Raw genomic sequence first — 16,690 nt, 5'->3', positions numbered from 1 at the left:
GAGTGTTTTTATTATGAAAGGGTATTGAATTTTGTTAAATACTTTTTCTGCATCAATTGAAATGATCATGTGGGTTTATCCTTCATTCTATTAATGTGTATTACATTGATTTGTTTTCATATATTGAACCACTTTTGCATTCTTGGCATAAATCCCACTTGATCACAGTGTGTAATCCTTTTGATACGTTGTCGGATTTAGTTTGCTAGTATTTTGTTAAGGATTTTTGCATCTGTATTCACAAGGAATATTGGCCTGTAGTATTCTTGTGGTGTCTTTGTCCAGCTTTGGTATCAGGATATACTAGCCTCTCAGAATGAGTTAAGGACTGTTTCTTCCTCTAGTTTTTGGAAGACTTTGAGAAGAATTGGTGTTCATTCTTCTTTAAATATTAATAGAATTCACCAGTGAAGCCATATGGGCTTTTCTTCTGCGGGAGGTTTTTGATTATTAATTCAGTCTCTTATAGGTCTTTTCAGATTTTCTGTTTCTTCTTGAGTCATTTTCAGTAGTTTGTGTAATTTCAGGAATTTGTCAGTTTCATCTTGGTTATCTAATTTGTTGCTGTACAAGTGTTTGTTGTAGTCTTTTATAATCCTTTTTACTTCTGTAAGGTCAATAATAATGTCCCACTTTTATATCTGATTTTAGTAATTTGAGTCTTTTTTGTTCTTAGTCTAGCTAAAGGTTTGTCAATTTTGTTGATCTTTACAAAGAACTTACTTGTGATTTTGTTGTTTTTCTATTGTCTATTTCCTTTATATCTGCTCTAATCTTTATTATTTACTTACCTCTGCTAGTTTTGGGTTTAGCTTGTTCTTTTTATTTATTTGTTTTTGTTCTTAGCGTGGAAAGTAACCTCACTGATAATGAGATCTTTCTTTTTTAGTGTAGGTAATTCACAGCTGTTCCCTCTGAGCACTGTTTTTGCTACATTCCGTAAGTTTTGGTATGTTGTTTTCATTTTCATTCATCTCAAAGTACAGGTACTTCATAATTTCTCTTGTAATTTTTTTGACCCATTGGTTGTTTAAGAATGTGTTAGTTTTCACATTTTGTGAATTTTCCACTTTTCCTTGTTATTTATTTCTAATTTCATTCCGTTGTGATCAGAGAAGAGACAGTGTATGATTTCATTCTTTTTAAATTCATTGAGACTGGTGTGGCCTAACATACGGTCCATCCTAGAGAATGTTCCATGTAGACTTGAGAAGAATTCTGTATTCTGCTGTTTTGGGTAGAGTCTGTTTTATATATGTCTGCTTAGTCAAGTAGGTGTGTAGTCTTTTTTAAGTTCTCTGTTTCCTTATTGTTCTTCTGTCTAGTTGTTCTATCCATTATTGAAAGTAAGGCATTGAAGTCTTCAACTATTATTGTAGAACTGCATATTTCTTCGTTTAATTCTGCCAATTTTTGTTTCATATATTTTGGGACTCTATTAGGTGTGTATATATTATGATTATTATACCTTTTAGATGGGTTGACCCTTCTATCAATATATACTATTGTTCTTGGTCTCTTGCAAATAATATAAATTTTTACTTTAAAAAGTCTGTTTTATCTGATGTTAGTAGAGCCACCCAGGTCTCTTTTGGTAACTGTTTGCATGCAATGTCTTTTTCCATCCTTTCTCTTTCAACCTACTTGTGCTTTAGAATCTAAAGGTAAGTCTCTTGTAGACAGTCTATGGTTAGACTATGTTTTTAATACATTCTGCCAGTCTCTGCCTTTTGAAATTGAAGAGTTTAATTTTTTTATATTTAAAATAATTTCTGATAAGGAAGGACTTATGCCACTTTGCTATTTGTTTTCTATATATCTTATGTCTTTTTGTTCCTTAATACCTTTATTACTGACTTCTTCTGTGTATGTTTTTTCCAAATACATGGATTTTTTGTTTTATTGCTGTGCTTAATATACCTGAAGTAATGAATACTGCATTTCTACATGAATTTGTTCTTAGGTTGAATTTATAACTTTATAATCTTAAACATCTAGGAGAGATAACATAAGCTTATTTGACTAGTAAACCCAGGTAAAATAAAAGTTGTATGTGCATTATATTTAATGCTGACAACTCAAAAGGCACTTCCTTTTTTAAAAAAAACTAAACCAACATTATTCTTATTTACCAAAAACTATACAACTCACATGAACTTGAAAAGCATTTAGGTTAGTTCCTATATTTTCTGAGAGAATATCTCATTTACATAAGTTTATTTTTCTCTAAGACAATTAAATAGAGCTCTTTTACAAATTAATTTTGGCAATACCATCTGGAGGTAGGAAAATATCACATATATAACATATGTGTACAGACATACATAAACATGCAGATCCAAACAACTCTCACAGCTTTCATTTAAAAATTTTAGCCATGTGTCAGGTACAATAATACAAATTCAGTAGCTTGTAAAAGAATAGCAGGATCTATTTGGTTTTTTTACTTATTTCTGATGAGAGTCATCTCATTTTAAAAGAGCCCTCAGGCCATAGGGGAGACAGTATAAAATTTACATTTCGGGGCACAAAGAAAGGATGAAAGTTCTCTTCTTGAAGGAGTTTGGGGTCATGTTTGCCTATTATCAGAAGTCAATCTTTTTTGTTTTGTTTTGTTTTGGCAGCTGGCCAGTATAGGCATCTGAACCCTTGACCTTGGTGGTGTCTGTACCATGCTCTCCCAAGTGAGCTAACCAGCCAGCCCCAGAGGTCAATTTTATGGCGACTGTGGATTAAATTTTAGGTGAGTGGTTGAGGTGATAACCAGTGGCTGTCTGAATGTTTCCAGAGCCCATCTGAGTGGATAAAATATCATCTATTTCCAACTAGTCTTTTTCTTTTTTTTCTTTTCAGCATTAGATAGTTGCTTCTGGGGATCCCTGAGTCCCCTGAGAGCAGGAGGCCTACAGTTCAAGTAACTGAGGGGCTGGAGTGGGAAGGAAAAAGATCTAGCAAGTTTAGACAGGGATGGAGGAGGTAGGGGTTTGGAGGGCAACATATCAGGGATTCAAAGCAACTGAATTGAAGATCGAAGGTGGCAGAAGGAAAAAGGAGCAGAAGCAAGGGGAAGGAAGAGGTCTTAGAGGAGCCAGTTTTAGGAGATCTTAAGTTTTCTAAAGAAGCCGATGAAGTTTCAGATTATTAAATTTGCAAAACCTTTGCAACAAGGTGGACAAAGTTGGCAGAACATACAGTCTGCACTGGTCCAAGAAAGTAGTTTCAGTCAACTGGGAGGTTCTCATGGGAGGAGCAAAATCAAAAAGAAAAGAATATTCCTTGCAGTACTGAGCTTTTTTTTTTCTCTTTTTCTTTTAAACCAAAGGTATATCTGTATACCTTGTATGGTTTTAAGCCAAAACCAGTAAGCCTTTTATGACTTAAATCAATAAGCCCTTTATGGCTTAATTGTGGATGCAAGACACAAGAGGTACCTCTAAAGAAAGTGCAAAGATAACAGCTCTCCTAAGATCTGGAGTCGCTCCCAAAGATAGCCAAAATAAAAACTTAGAGAAGTCCCCTGAGAGCTGGAACAGTTGGTAGGATATTAAATGCAAATGAGGTGCAACCCATATTTCTGTCTGACCATATATCTCAGGGGCCCCCAATCTTTTGGTTGGCTGCCTGCATGTGCGGGCCTGGTAGCCAGTGTGCCCTGACAGGCTGAAAGCCAAGACAAGCTCTCAGGACACAAAATGAAACAAAAAGGAAAGCAATAGCTGTCTCTGGAAGGGAAGTAGCCAGTTCTAATGGGTACCCCCAAACCTGACTCATAATCTAAAGAATAAATTTTTACAAATGTTTCTCCTGCTAATCTGAAGTTGGAAAGGAAGGGACAGGAAGTTTTTGCCTTCCTCTCTCAACCGGGCCCTATAGATAGAGACCCAAGAGAGCTGACTTTGGTAAGAATTCTTACCCTTTACCAGCTTCTGCCAATTTTCCCAGGATCCCATCAGTAGGCTCCAGAGTGTGTGGGGTACCCCAAAGATCCCATCCTTGTCACCAGAAATTCTAAGGGAGGAAAAATAATTTTCTGTCTACACTTCGTAGTTCTTAGTTGAGATGGACCCCTATAACAAAAGACAAGTTAACAAGAGAAAAACAAGTTTAAAGGCTTGTGTACCTCATATATACATAAAAGAAACCCAGGTGAAGATACGTAAATCTTTTGTATTATGTTTAATTGATTTTTTTTTTTTAGTATACTGTTTAGATTTTCTTTTCATTTTGTTTTCTGTATATCTTTTAGTTATTTTCTTAGTGAGTGCCCTGGGGATTACAATTGGCATCTTAAATTTACAACAAACTGGTATGAATTAAGAGTGACGTAGCTTCAATGGTATACAAAAACTCCGTTCCTGTATAGCTCCACCCTTCCTCTTATGTAGTTATTGTCACAAACTACATCTTTGTACATTGTGTGCCCATTAACAGAGATGAAATATTTTTCGTGTTTCCTAATCAGTCTGAAATAGCTAATGAGGCATTAAGTTGAAAGTAATATAAATATCAGAGTGAGTTGCTGTTAGGTATTCAACTGTTTTGTGTTGATTAGAAACCCCTTATGTGTATAAACCTAGTTTCTTGTTGGTTACTATATGTCAAAGAATTATTTTTTCAACATTTCACAGACAAAATTTTCATTACATACAAAGACATCTATTCTTTTGGTTGTTGATTTATTTAAGTCATTGGTGTGTGAATATCTTGTGATGAAAGCATTTTTTAAAAGGTAATTAGTTGTCAGAAAGTTCTTTATAATGGTTAACATTGTACATAAAAGTATAGGGTGGAATTTGCTGGATTTTTAGAAGATATCACAAGAGAGAAGCAAATGCAAGTTTTCTTAGAATCAGACCTACATAATGAACTAGCCTTCTGTCCTTAAATAAGAGCAGCAGTTCAGGCTATGGAGCTGGCATCTTTCAAAGGTTTGTTTCTAATTTTTCTTTGAATTAAGGAGTTCTGACTATGAGGCAGAAAGGTACTATGCAATCTTTTCCCCTTTATCTTTTAAAACTATTAAATTCTTAATATACTTTGTAATTCATAAAATGTTTAGGAATCTCGAGTATTCTACTTAATCAGTATGGTTTTTGCATTTGATTGCATTAAGAGGAAATTAGATATAAACAGGTCAAATGGTTTAATCAAAGACAAGAGTAGCATGAAAGCCTCAAGTCTCTTTAAATGCATGGAGTCTAATATTATCCGCCTCACCCTATATGTAGGAAGTAATAAATAGAACGTCACTTCCTTCACAATTTTGAAGAGAACTGGAAAAGTTGATTGTTCCAGAACAGTATATATATAATTACTACATAGGGCTGTCTGGTTTGCTCAGTTGGTTAGAGTGTGGTGCTGATAACACCAAGATCCAGGGTTTGATCCCTGTACCTGCCAGCCACACAGACACACGCACACACAATTCCTACATAAATCAGATCATCAGGTTGTATCATCCAAGAATGGGTATTTTGGGGATATCAGGTTCTATTAAAACACTAGAACATTCTGTGCATTTAATTTCTAATTTGTTGTTCCAAAGCAAGTCATTAAAATGTGGTCTTTAGAAGAAAGGAGAGGGATGCCAGAAAAAATGGTGACCAAAGTAATTGATGAAACATGTTCACATATTTAAGTAAACACTGACTAAAAGTAAAAGTGACTAATTTTGTTGGGGAAGATGAAAATAAGAGTGGCACTAAAATACTAGAAAAGCTAACATGGAAGATGGAAGGGGAGTTTGGCACTAAAATGTAATAAGGTCTTTGTTTTGTTCAGAAGGGGAATAAAGATATTAACTTTGGACTCTAAGTATGCATATAAAAATTAAAGGGTACCCAGAAATCCCACTCCTAGTTATTTACCCAAGAGGCATAAAACCTTAAATCCACAAAAGCGCCTGTATGTAAATGTTTATGGTAGTTTTATTTCTAATTGCCAAAAACCTGAAACAACCCAAATGTCCTTCAACTATGAATGGGTAAGCAATGATACGTCTATGCAATGAAATACTACTACTGAGCAATATAAAGGAGTAAACTATTGTTGTATTCAACAACAGGAATAAATCTCCAATTCATTATGCTAAGTGAAAGAAGCTGGGATCAAAAGACTGCATATGGTAAAAATCCATTTGCATTACATTCCACAAACCGCAAAATTAGGTGTGGAAAACAGAAATGATTAGCAGAGGTTGGGGTGGAGTAAGGAGCTCACTACGAAGGGATAGTAAGAGAGAATTCTAGGGGGAGAAGGAACTGCTCTGTATCTTAACTGTGGTGGTGGTTACACAACCCTGCATTTGTCAAAGTTCATAACTGTACACCAAAAACATGAATTTTACTGTATGAAATTAAATTTTTTTATTTATATTTTTTATTATGCATATTCATGAGATACAAAGCTAATTGTCACCCCTCGTGCCTATGATATGAGGGCCAGATTACTACTGGCAGCATACCCATTACCAGAAATTACTTTCGTACACCATGTCCCCCACTCAATCATCCCCCAATCACCTTCCCTCTCCCGCTTTCCCCCACAGTCCACTCTGCAGCCCTAGGAATGCTCCCTCCCTCTGTATGAACAACGCACTACTGTGGTCTTTCCTTCCTTCTTTCTCTCTTAGCTCCCACATTTCACTCAACATAAGTTTCTCCAGGTTCATCCGTGTTCTTCTTAATGGCAGAATAGTATTCCATGGTGTATATATACCAGAGTTTCCTTATCCAGTCATCCATCAATGGACATTTTGGTTGGTTCCATATCTTTGCTATTGTAAACAGAGCTGCAATGAAAATGGGAGTGCAGGTATCCCTTTGACATGATGATTTCCACGCCTCTGGGTATATACCCAGAAGAGGGATTCCTGGATCATATGGAAGATCTATCTGTAGTTGTTTGAGAAACCTCCATACTGTTTTCCATAGTGGTTGTACTAATTTACAGTCCCACCAACAGTGTAGGAGTGTTCCCTTCTCTCCACACCCTCGCCAGCATTGGTTATTAGCACGGTCTATGCCATGGCAGGATCCTAAAGGAGTCAGCTTAGGCTGCCCTCTCTGAGTTGGCAGGACCGCTGGAGGGAGAGCTGTCGGCAGGGCCACAGCTATGAGCACTTGCTGCAACCGGAAGGGCTGCCTGCCTCAGCTTCATGGTACTGCTTTTACTCTCTTTTGATATTTTGGTTAGTGTGGCAGTTCTCTGAATTCCCAAAAGATTATAAAAATAACACAAATGATTATGCGGTCATTGAACTAAACATTCCCACAGAGGATCCGAGTAAATTGGACAATTTAAAATTATCCCCTTATGATAAATTGACCACACCAACATATATTCCAAAAGCACCACTCATGACTAAATATGAGCTGCAGCCTAATGTAAGTTGGCAAACATCATTTACTGGAAATTATATTAGTGGCAAGAGAATGGTTGGTATTAATGAGAAATTATATGATTGGGATAAATTAAGTATATGGGAATGAAAGTGTAGAACCCTCTTTACTTGGTGGTGTCCAGTTTTAATAAATCATTAAAAATCAGGTATTGGGATAAATATATATGCTGTAAAATTATTAAACCTGCAAAACTAGATCTTAGAAAAATAAAAGAGTACACCTAGTTTTGTGAGGGATGGTGCTGTGCACAAGGACACTTTAACATTTAGATCAAGATTACAGGGCCACAGCCAATGCATAACCTTAAAATGTGCATGATAATGCTGCTCAAATATCCACTGTTCTTTTTACATTTGGCTCCCACCCTGTTAGAAGGGTGGATATTAACCACAGCTTGCTAACAGAAAAAGGTCACAAGATAACTTCAAGACAATGAAGGGATGGTTTGAATCTGATAACCTGATTCCAGGAAAAAGAAGCACGAGTTGATCACGTAAGATGTGCTGACCTCTAAAAAAGTTTCCTCCCTGCTTTTTGGACTATTGATTTAAGCTTGCTGATACAATAAAAATAGTACCCCCAAACCCCCCTGCAGAGAAAAATCTAAATAAAAGGCATTGTCTCATGCTCTACTGGGCTCCAGCTGCAACAGGCTGACAGCCCGCAGAGAGAGAACGTGCATATTGATGCATTGAGGTCTCCGTCTGTGTTTGTTATTTTTGCCGACCCTCCCTCTCCCTTTTCGGGTACCCACAACTCGACTGGAGCTGGTCTCCAGCAGGTTATGCACCATCTTTTTGATTATAGCCAGTCTAATGGGGGTGAGGTGATATCTCAATGTAGTTTGATTTGCATTTCCTTGATGACTAGTGATGTTGAGCATTTTTTCATGTATCTGTTGGCCATTAGTATGTCTTTTTTTGAAAATTGTCTATTCAGCTCCTTTGCCCTTTTTTTTTTTTAAAGATGACCAGTAAGGGGATCTTAACCCTTGACTTGGTGTTGTCAGCACCACGCTCAACCAGTGAGCTAACCAGCCATCCCTATGTGGGATCCAAACTCATGGCCTTGGTGTTATCAGCACCGCACTCTCCCGAGTAAGCCACAGGCCGGCCCTTTTGCCCATTTTTTAATTGGGTCATTTGCTTTTTCTAACTGTGTAATTGCTTGAGCTCTATGTATGTTCTGGATACTAATCCGTTGTTGGATGCATAGTTAGAGTAACTTTTCTCCCACTCTGTATGTTGTCGTTTTACTGTTGATTGTCTCCATTGCTGTGCAGAAGCTTTTTAGTTTGATATAGTCCCATTTGTTTATTCTTTCTTTGCTGCTTGTGCTTTTGGGCTCATGTTCATAAAAGCTGTGCCCACACCAAATTGCTAAAGCATTTCACCTATATTTTCCCTTAGGAATTTTATAGTTTCAGGTCTTATACTTAAGTCTTTAATCCATTTAGAGTTGGGCCTGCCTGTGGCTCACTCGGGAGTGTGCGGTGCTGATAACACCAAGGCTGCAGGTTCGGATCCCATGTAGGGATGGCCGGTTTACTCGCCGGGTGAGCGTGGTGCTGACAACACCAAGTCAAGGGTTAAGATCCCCTTACCGGTCATCTTTAAAAAAAAAAAAAAAAATCCATTTAGAGTTGATTTTAGTGTATGGTGAGAGGTACATATCTAGGTTCATTCTTTTGCATATTGATATCAAGTTTTTCTAGCACCACTTGTTGAAGAGGCAGTCTTATCCCTAGTGTAGGTTTTTGATGCATTTGTCCAATATCAGATGGCTATAAGCCTGAGGTGATTTCTAGGTTCTCAATTCTACTCCACTGGTCTGAATGTGTGTATTTATACCAATACTGTGCTGTTTTGGTTATAATAGCTTTGTAGTTTAATTTGAAGTCAGGTAGTGTTATGCCTCCAGCTTTATTTTATTTATTTATTTGTTTATTTATTTATTTATTTATTTGCTCAGGATTGCTTTGGCTATTTGGGGTCTTTTGTTGTTCCACATGAAAGCTAAAATTGTTTTTTCTGTGAAGAATGTCATTGGTATTTTGATGAGATTGCATTGAATCTGTAGATGGCTTTGAGTAGTATACACATTTTCACAATGTTAATTCTTCCATTCCAAGAGCATGCAATATATTTCCATATTTTCATGTTGTCTTTAATTTCTTTCAGAAGTGGTTTGTACTTCTCATTGTAGAGGCCTTTCACCTCCTTGTTTAAATTGATCTCTAAGTATCTTATTTTGGGGGTGATAATTGTAAATGGGCATACTTTATTTCTCTTTCTGTTAATTCACTATTTGAGTATATAAATGCTACTGATTCTTGGGCATTTATTTTGTATCCTGCAACATTACTGAAGTTATTAACCAGCTGTAGGATTTTTTTGATAGAGTCTTTAGGTTTTTGTATATATAGTATCATGTCATCTGCACATAGAGAAAGTTTGACTTCATCTTTTCCAATCTGGATTCCATTTATTTCTTTCTCTTGCCTGATTGCTCTGGCTAGTACCTCATACAGTTGTTTATAATAGTCTCTAATGGTTCTCGGTATTTCTGTGGTATTGGTTGTAATGTCTCCCTTTTCAATTCTGATTTTTGTTATTTTGGTCTTCTCCCATCTTTTTTTTTTTTTTTTTTCGTTAACCTAACTAATGGTTTGTCTATTTTACTGATCTTCTCAAAAAACCAACTTCTGTTTTTTTTATCTTTTCTGTTTTGTGGGGGTCTGTATTTCATTTAGTTCTGTTCTGATCTTAATTATTTCTTTCCATCTACTACCTATAGGTTTGGATTTTTGTTGTTTTTGAAGTTCTTTGAGGCATACTGTTATGTGATTTATTTAAAGTATTTTCATTTTTTTTTTTTTAGAGATGACTGGTAAGTGGGATTTCAACCCTTGGCTTGGTGTTGTCAGCACCACTCTCAGCCAGTGAGGTAACCGACCATCCCTATATAGGATCCAAACCCAGGACCTTGGTGTTCTCAGCATGACACTCTCCCAAGTGAGCCACTGGCTGGCCCATTCATTCTTTTGATATAAGCATTTATTGCAATAAATTGCCTCTTAGTACTGCTTCTGCAGTATCCCACAGGTTTTGGTATGATATATCTTTACTTTCATTAGTTTCTAGAAACTTTTGGATTTCCTGTTTAATTTCTTCTTGGACCTGGAGGTCATTCAGGAGCTTATTTAATTTCCTTGTATTTGTATAGCTTCCAGAGTTTTGCTTATTGTTAGTTTCCAATTTTAGTCCACTGTGGTCTGAAAAGATAGTTGGAAAGATTTCAGTTTTTAAAAATTTGCTGACCTAATATGTGGTCTATCCTGGAGAATGTAACATGAGCTGATGAGAAGAAAGTGTATTCTTTAGTTGTTGGGTGAAATGTTTTGTATATATCTGCCAAGTCCAGTTGGTCTAGGGTGTGGATTAAATCCTGTGACTCTTTGTTGACTTGTTGCCTGGAAGATCTGTCCTATAATGAGAGAGGGATGTTCAGATCACCCACTATTAATGTATTAAGTCCTATTTCTTTCTTTAGGTCTAAGAGTGTTTGCTTTATATATCTGGATGCTCCGGTATTGGGTGCATATATGTTTATGATTGTTATGTATTCTAGCTAGGTAGATCACTTTATTGTTATATAGTGGCCCTCTTTGTCTCTTTCTGTGTTTTTCAGACTAAAGTCTATTTTGTCCAATAGAATAATAGCTACTGCTGCTTGATTCGTGTTTCCATTTGCTTGGTATATCTTTTTCCATCCCTTCACTTTTAGTCTGTGTGTGTCTCTACAGGTGAGGTGGGTCTCTTGAAGACAGCATATACTTGGGTCTAGCTTTTTAATCCAGTCAGTCAGTCTGTGTCTTTCGAATGGGGAGTTTAGTCCATTCACATTTAGGGAAGTTATTGACAAGTGTTGCTTAATTCCTGTCATTTAATTGCTGCTTCTTTAGATGGTTTAAATATCTTTTGATCATTATTTCCCCTTTTATTTCTCTTCTTCTGTGTTAGTTGGGAATTTAAGGTGGGATGATTTAGCTTCTTTCTCTTTCTTGCTGGCATTTTTGTTTTAACGGTGTGTTTTGCTCTTTCTTGTGTATTTGTGATAGTGGTCACCATTGTTCAGATTCCAGATGAATGACTCCCTTGAGAATTTCTTGCAGGGCTGGTTGTATGGTGGTGAACTCCCACAACTTTTGTTTGTCTGGGAAATACACAATTTCTCCCTCATTTCTGAAGGAGAGCCTTGGCGGGTAAACAATTCTTGGTTGGCAATATTTTTCTTTTAGTATTTTGATTATATCATTCCACTTTCTTGTGGCCTCTAGGGTTTTGGTTGAGAAGTCTGCTGTTAGTTTGATGGGGGCTCCACTATAAGTGACCTGACACTTTTCTCATGCTGCTTGTAGAATTCTCCATTTGTTTTTGAGCTTTGAAAATTTAAGTATAATGTATCTTGAGGAGGATCTTTTTGGATTGAATCTGTTTGGGGACCTTTGAGCTTCCTGGATCTGAAGGTCTGTCTCGTCCTTCACCTGGGAAGTTTCCTATTACTATTTCCTTGAGTAGGTTGTCAATACCGTTTCCTTTCTCCTCCCTTTCAGGAATACCCACGATTTGGATGTTAGAGCGCTTGAAGTTGTCTGCTATCTCTCTTAGATTTTCCTCTTTATTTTTAATTCTTTTTTCCTGTTTTGTCTGCCTGAGTTATTTCAAAAAGACCATCTTCGGGCTCTGAAATTCTTTCTTCTGCTTGCTCTACCCTGCTGCTAAAGCTCTCAGTTGTGCTTTTATTTCACTGAGTGAATCTTTCATTTCTAGAAGTTCTGGTACACTCTTTATTAAGGTATTAATCTCTTTGTAGATTTCCTTCTTCATATTTTGGATTTTTTGTTTGTTTGTTTCATTGTGTTCTCTAATTAAGTGTTCCTTTATTTCTTCAAGTTTTCTTAAGATCATTGCACGGAATTCTTTTTCAGACATTTCAAGGATTCCGTGTTCCATGGAGTCTGACTTTGGAGCATTCCTGTATTCCTTCGGTGTATTTCTTCTTGTTTGTTTGTATTTCTAATATTTTTTGTTGATGTTTGGTAATTTGGTAGAGGGTTTGCTTCTTCTGTTATACTGAGGTTGGCTGTGGAATGGCCCTGGTTGCTACTGTGCTGGTGAATTGTCCTTGCTTGACTGTGGGTGTGCTGTTGGTTATGTTAAACCACCTTGGGTCCTGTTCCAGATCTGGAGTCCTAGAATGAGCCTCTAGCACTGCATGGTGCTGCAGGCCTCACCTCAGTGGGTCTGATCCTGCAGGCTGGTGCTGCACTTCGGATTAAAGGAGGGAGGAAAGGCCACATCTAGACACGTGGTTCTCCTGCTGGGCTCCCCTTGGTGCAGGTCATGGCACACGAGCTGGCACTCCCCTCTGGGTCCAAAGAGAGGGGAAGGGCCACCCCTAGCCATGCAGTTCTCTGTAATTAAATTTTTAAAAATATCTTAAGGGTGACCCTAAAAGAATAGAAACAGAACATGTAACATCCAGACCAGTAGAGAAGGTGGTATGGCTTGAAGGTTTGTTCTATCTAAAACTCATGTTAAATGGATGAGCTTGGAGAAACTTACTGAGTGAAATAAGTAAAGCACAGAAGTATAAATACCTCATGTACTCACTCAAGTGGGAGCTAAGAGAAAAAGAAGGAAGGAAAGAAAGACGGCAGTGGCGTGTTGGACTTGCAGAGGGAAAGAACATACCTAGGGATACAAACTGGAGTGGGGGAAAGGGGGATGGGGAGGGAGGTCAGGGATAATTGGGTGGGCGACATGGGGTATAATCACGATTTGTGGTGATGGGCATGCTGCCAGTATGGATTGGGCCATCACATCTTGGGCACAAGTGGTAATAATCCGCTTTGTATCCCATGAATATTCACAACCAATAAAAAATTAAAGTAATCAATAAATAAAAAAGAACAAAAAATAAATAAAACTCATGTTAAAACTTAATCCCCATTGTAATAGTTTTAAGAGGGTAACCTATGGTATTTAAAAGATGGGGCCTTTTAAGAGGTGATTGGATCATGAGGGCTGTGCCTTCAATTCATTCATGGATTAATGGATTTGACCGGTGGCTTTGTAAAGAAAGGAAGAGAGCACATGGACACTCTTTCCCCAACTCATCATGTGATGCCCCGCACTGCCTCCAGACTCTACAGAAAGTTCCCATCAGGAAGAAGGCCCTTACCAGATGCGCCTCCCAGACTTTTGACTTCCCAGCCTCCAGAATTGTAAGAAATAAATTTCATTTCTTTATAAATTACCCAGCATTAGGTGTTCTGTTACAAGCAACAGAAAACTGTGATCAGTGGAATAGTCAGGGAAAGAAGGAAGAAAAAGAGGCTTAGAAAAAGCAAAGTTACCGTACTGGTCAGCTGCCAAAAGAAAAAACATGAAAAAAACAGTTAATGCAAAGCAGAAAAATAATATGGTAGAGATAGTTACCATATAACTAATCAAAAGGCCCCATAAAATCAGAAAGGCAGTTCACAGAGAGGGAGAAGATATTCATAGGCCATATAACCATCACAGGATTAATATTCAGAAAATGTAAATAAGGTTCATAAGTCAATAAGAAAAGCATAGGTAACTAAAAAATGAGCAAATATGAATAGGCAATTCACAAAAGAGGAGACCCAAATGGCCAAAAATTTATGGCTGATTACTAATCAGGAAAATGCAAAACAAAATAGGTAGCATATCACCTGCGTCAGATTGGCAAAATTGGAAAAGCCTCAGCACTAAATGATAAGGAGCAGGCTGGAGCTCAGGGGAAGTGGAGGAGAGACCTACAGAGTTCATGAAGGTGGGAGAAACCATGATGGGAGAAAGAAAAAACTGCTCTGAGGGTTTCAGGTGGTGGCCCCTTTAAGGCTGGAGCTGATGAGCCCATGAAGCAGCAGCCTGCAGAAGCGGCAGCTGTGCCCTTCAGATGGAGTTACTTGGAGGTGGCAGGGGAAAAGAGGGCCTTGATGGGTCCCAAGACAGCAAGACCACTAATAGGGTTCCTATGGACCCTAATAATGTTCGGGGCCCTGATCACACCTTGCAGCACAGGACAGATCATCTAGGTAACAAATCAACAGAGTAACCATTATTCTTTCAGAAGGAAAGAAGAAAGCTAGGGTAATTAGAGGGGGGAGGGGGGAGGTAGAGGATGGGGAGAGATTGGACAAGGGGCATAAAGAATAATTACGATTTGTAACAATATATATATGCTAGTAAAATTGATTTGATCAATCTATCTCAATGTTGAACGCCCCCAAAATGTATAATCAATTGTGATTCAATAAAAAAATAAATGATACCGAACAATGTAAACTCATCCATGGTAGGAATATAAATTGGCACAACTACTTTGAAAAGCTGTAGTGAGCTTTCCACAAGATGGCACCAAAGGCGAAGGAAGCTCCTGCCCCTGCCAAAGCCAAAGCCGAAGCAAAGGCTTATAATGCGAAGAGGGCAGTGCCGAAAAGTGTCCAAAGCCACAAAAAAAAGAAGATCTGCACCAACCTTCCGGCAGCCCAAGACACTGCGGCTCCTGAGGCAACCCAAATATCCTTGGAAGAGCGCCCCCAGAAGGAACAAGCTTGACCACTATGCCATCATCAAGTTCCTCCTGACCACTGAGTCTGCCATGAAGAAGATAGGAGACAGCAACACACTTGTGTTCATTGTGGATGCCAAGGCCAATAAGCACCGGATCAAACACACTGTGAAGAAGCTCTATGACATTGTTGTAGCCAAGGTCAACACCCTGACTAGGTCTGATGGAGAGAAGAAGGTCTATGTTTGACTGGCTCCTGATTATGATGCTTGGGATGTTGCCAACAAAATTGGGATCATTTAAACTGAGCCCAGCTGGTTAATTCTAAATATACATTTTTTCACCATTAAAAAGAAAGGCTATAATGATATTTTGTAAAGTCAAAGATGGCCACATCTTATGGCCAAGCAATTATAGTCTTAGATAGATATATATCCTAGAGGAATTTTCACACTATGTATGAAGAGAAATCTACAAGAATGTTCATTTCTGTGTCATCTGAAATTAGTAAAAAAAAAAAAAAAAAAAAAAGTTATGTGTGTTCAACGGAGAATGCATGAATTGTGATACATTTATAAATTACAATGGTGTATGACAGTTAAAATGAATTAGTACTATATGTATCAACACAGATGAATCTCTAAAATGATGGTGTGCAAAGGGCACAGGAGGACAAATCCAGTATGATTTATTAAAAGTAAATAAAATTCTTTAAAATTTAAAGACATAATACTTTATAATGTTTAAGGACATTTATATATGAAAGGATATTCCTGCCCAACGTCAATATTTACCATATAGCTATAGTAATTAAGAAAAAAATAGCCAAATGGAAACTTTACAACTGAAAAGTAAATCAGAAAGAAAAAACTCACTGGACTGGCTTGAGTGGAGATGAAAAGGCATGCAGTCAGTGAACTTTAGAATATAACCATAGAAGGGCCGGCCTGTGGCTCACTCGGGAGAGTGTGGTGCTGAGAACACCAAGGCCCCAGGTTCAGATCCTATATGGGGATGGCTGGTTAGCTCACTGGGTGAGCGTGGTGCTGGCAACATGAAGTCAAGGGTTAAGATCCCTTTTCTGGTCATCTTTAAAAAAAAAAAAAAGAATATAACCATAGAATTTACTCGATCTGAACACTAGAAAGAAAACAGATTTTTAAAAATTGAACAGACTCTCTGAGACCTGTGGGACAATTTGAAAAGACCCAACATTCAGATCATAAGAGGCTAAAAAAAGAAATAGTGGGGCTAAATCATAGTTGAAGAAATAATGGCTGACAGTGTCCCACATCTGGCCAAAGACACAAACCTACAGATTTGAGAGGCTGAGGGAATCCCATATAGTACAAATTGAAAAAAAAATTCCATACCAAAATACGTCATAATTACACTTCTCAAAATTAAAGGAAAAGAAAAATCTCAAAAGTATCCAGGAAGAAATAATACATTGCCTATGGAAGAACATCGATTCAAATGAAAGTGGATTTCTCACCTGAATATTGTTACTGACTGACTTTTTGTGTCCCTCAAAACTTATATGTTGGAGCCTTAATCTCCAATATGATGATATTTGGAAATGGGGCCTTTGGGAAATAATTAGGTTTGGATGAGATAATGAGGGTAGGGTCCTCATGAGGGGATTATTGCCCTTATAATGAGAGACACCACAGAGCTTGTTC

At 37.6% G+C, this 16,690-nt stretch overlaps 1 pseudogene; it reads left to right on the top strand.

The window, feature by feature from the left end:
• The first annotated feature begins 14,848 nt into the window (after positions 1 to 14,848).
• Positions 14,849 to 15,311, top strand: LOC134367628 (large ribosomal subunit protein uL23-like; annotated as a pseudogene).
• Positions 15,312 to 16,690: the final 1,379 nt, after the last annotated feature.

The sequence above is a fragment of the Cynocephalus volans genome, chromosome X, assembly GCF_027409185.1.
Source record: "Cynocephalus volans isolate mCynVol1 chromosome X, mCynVol1.pri, whole genome shotgun sequence".
Taxonomy (NCBI): domain Eukaryota; kingdom Metazoa; phylum Chordata; class Mammalia; order Dermoptera; family Cynocephalidae; genus Cynocephalus; species Cynocephalus volans.
Note: the sequence above shows the minus strand (reverse complement) of the source record. Positions and strands in the feature narration are given on the sequence as shown.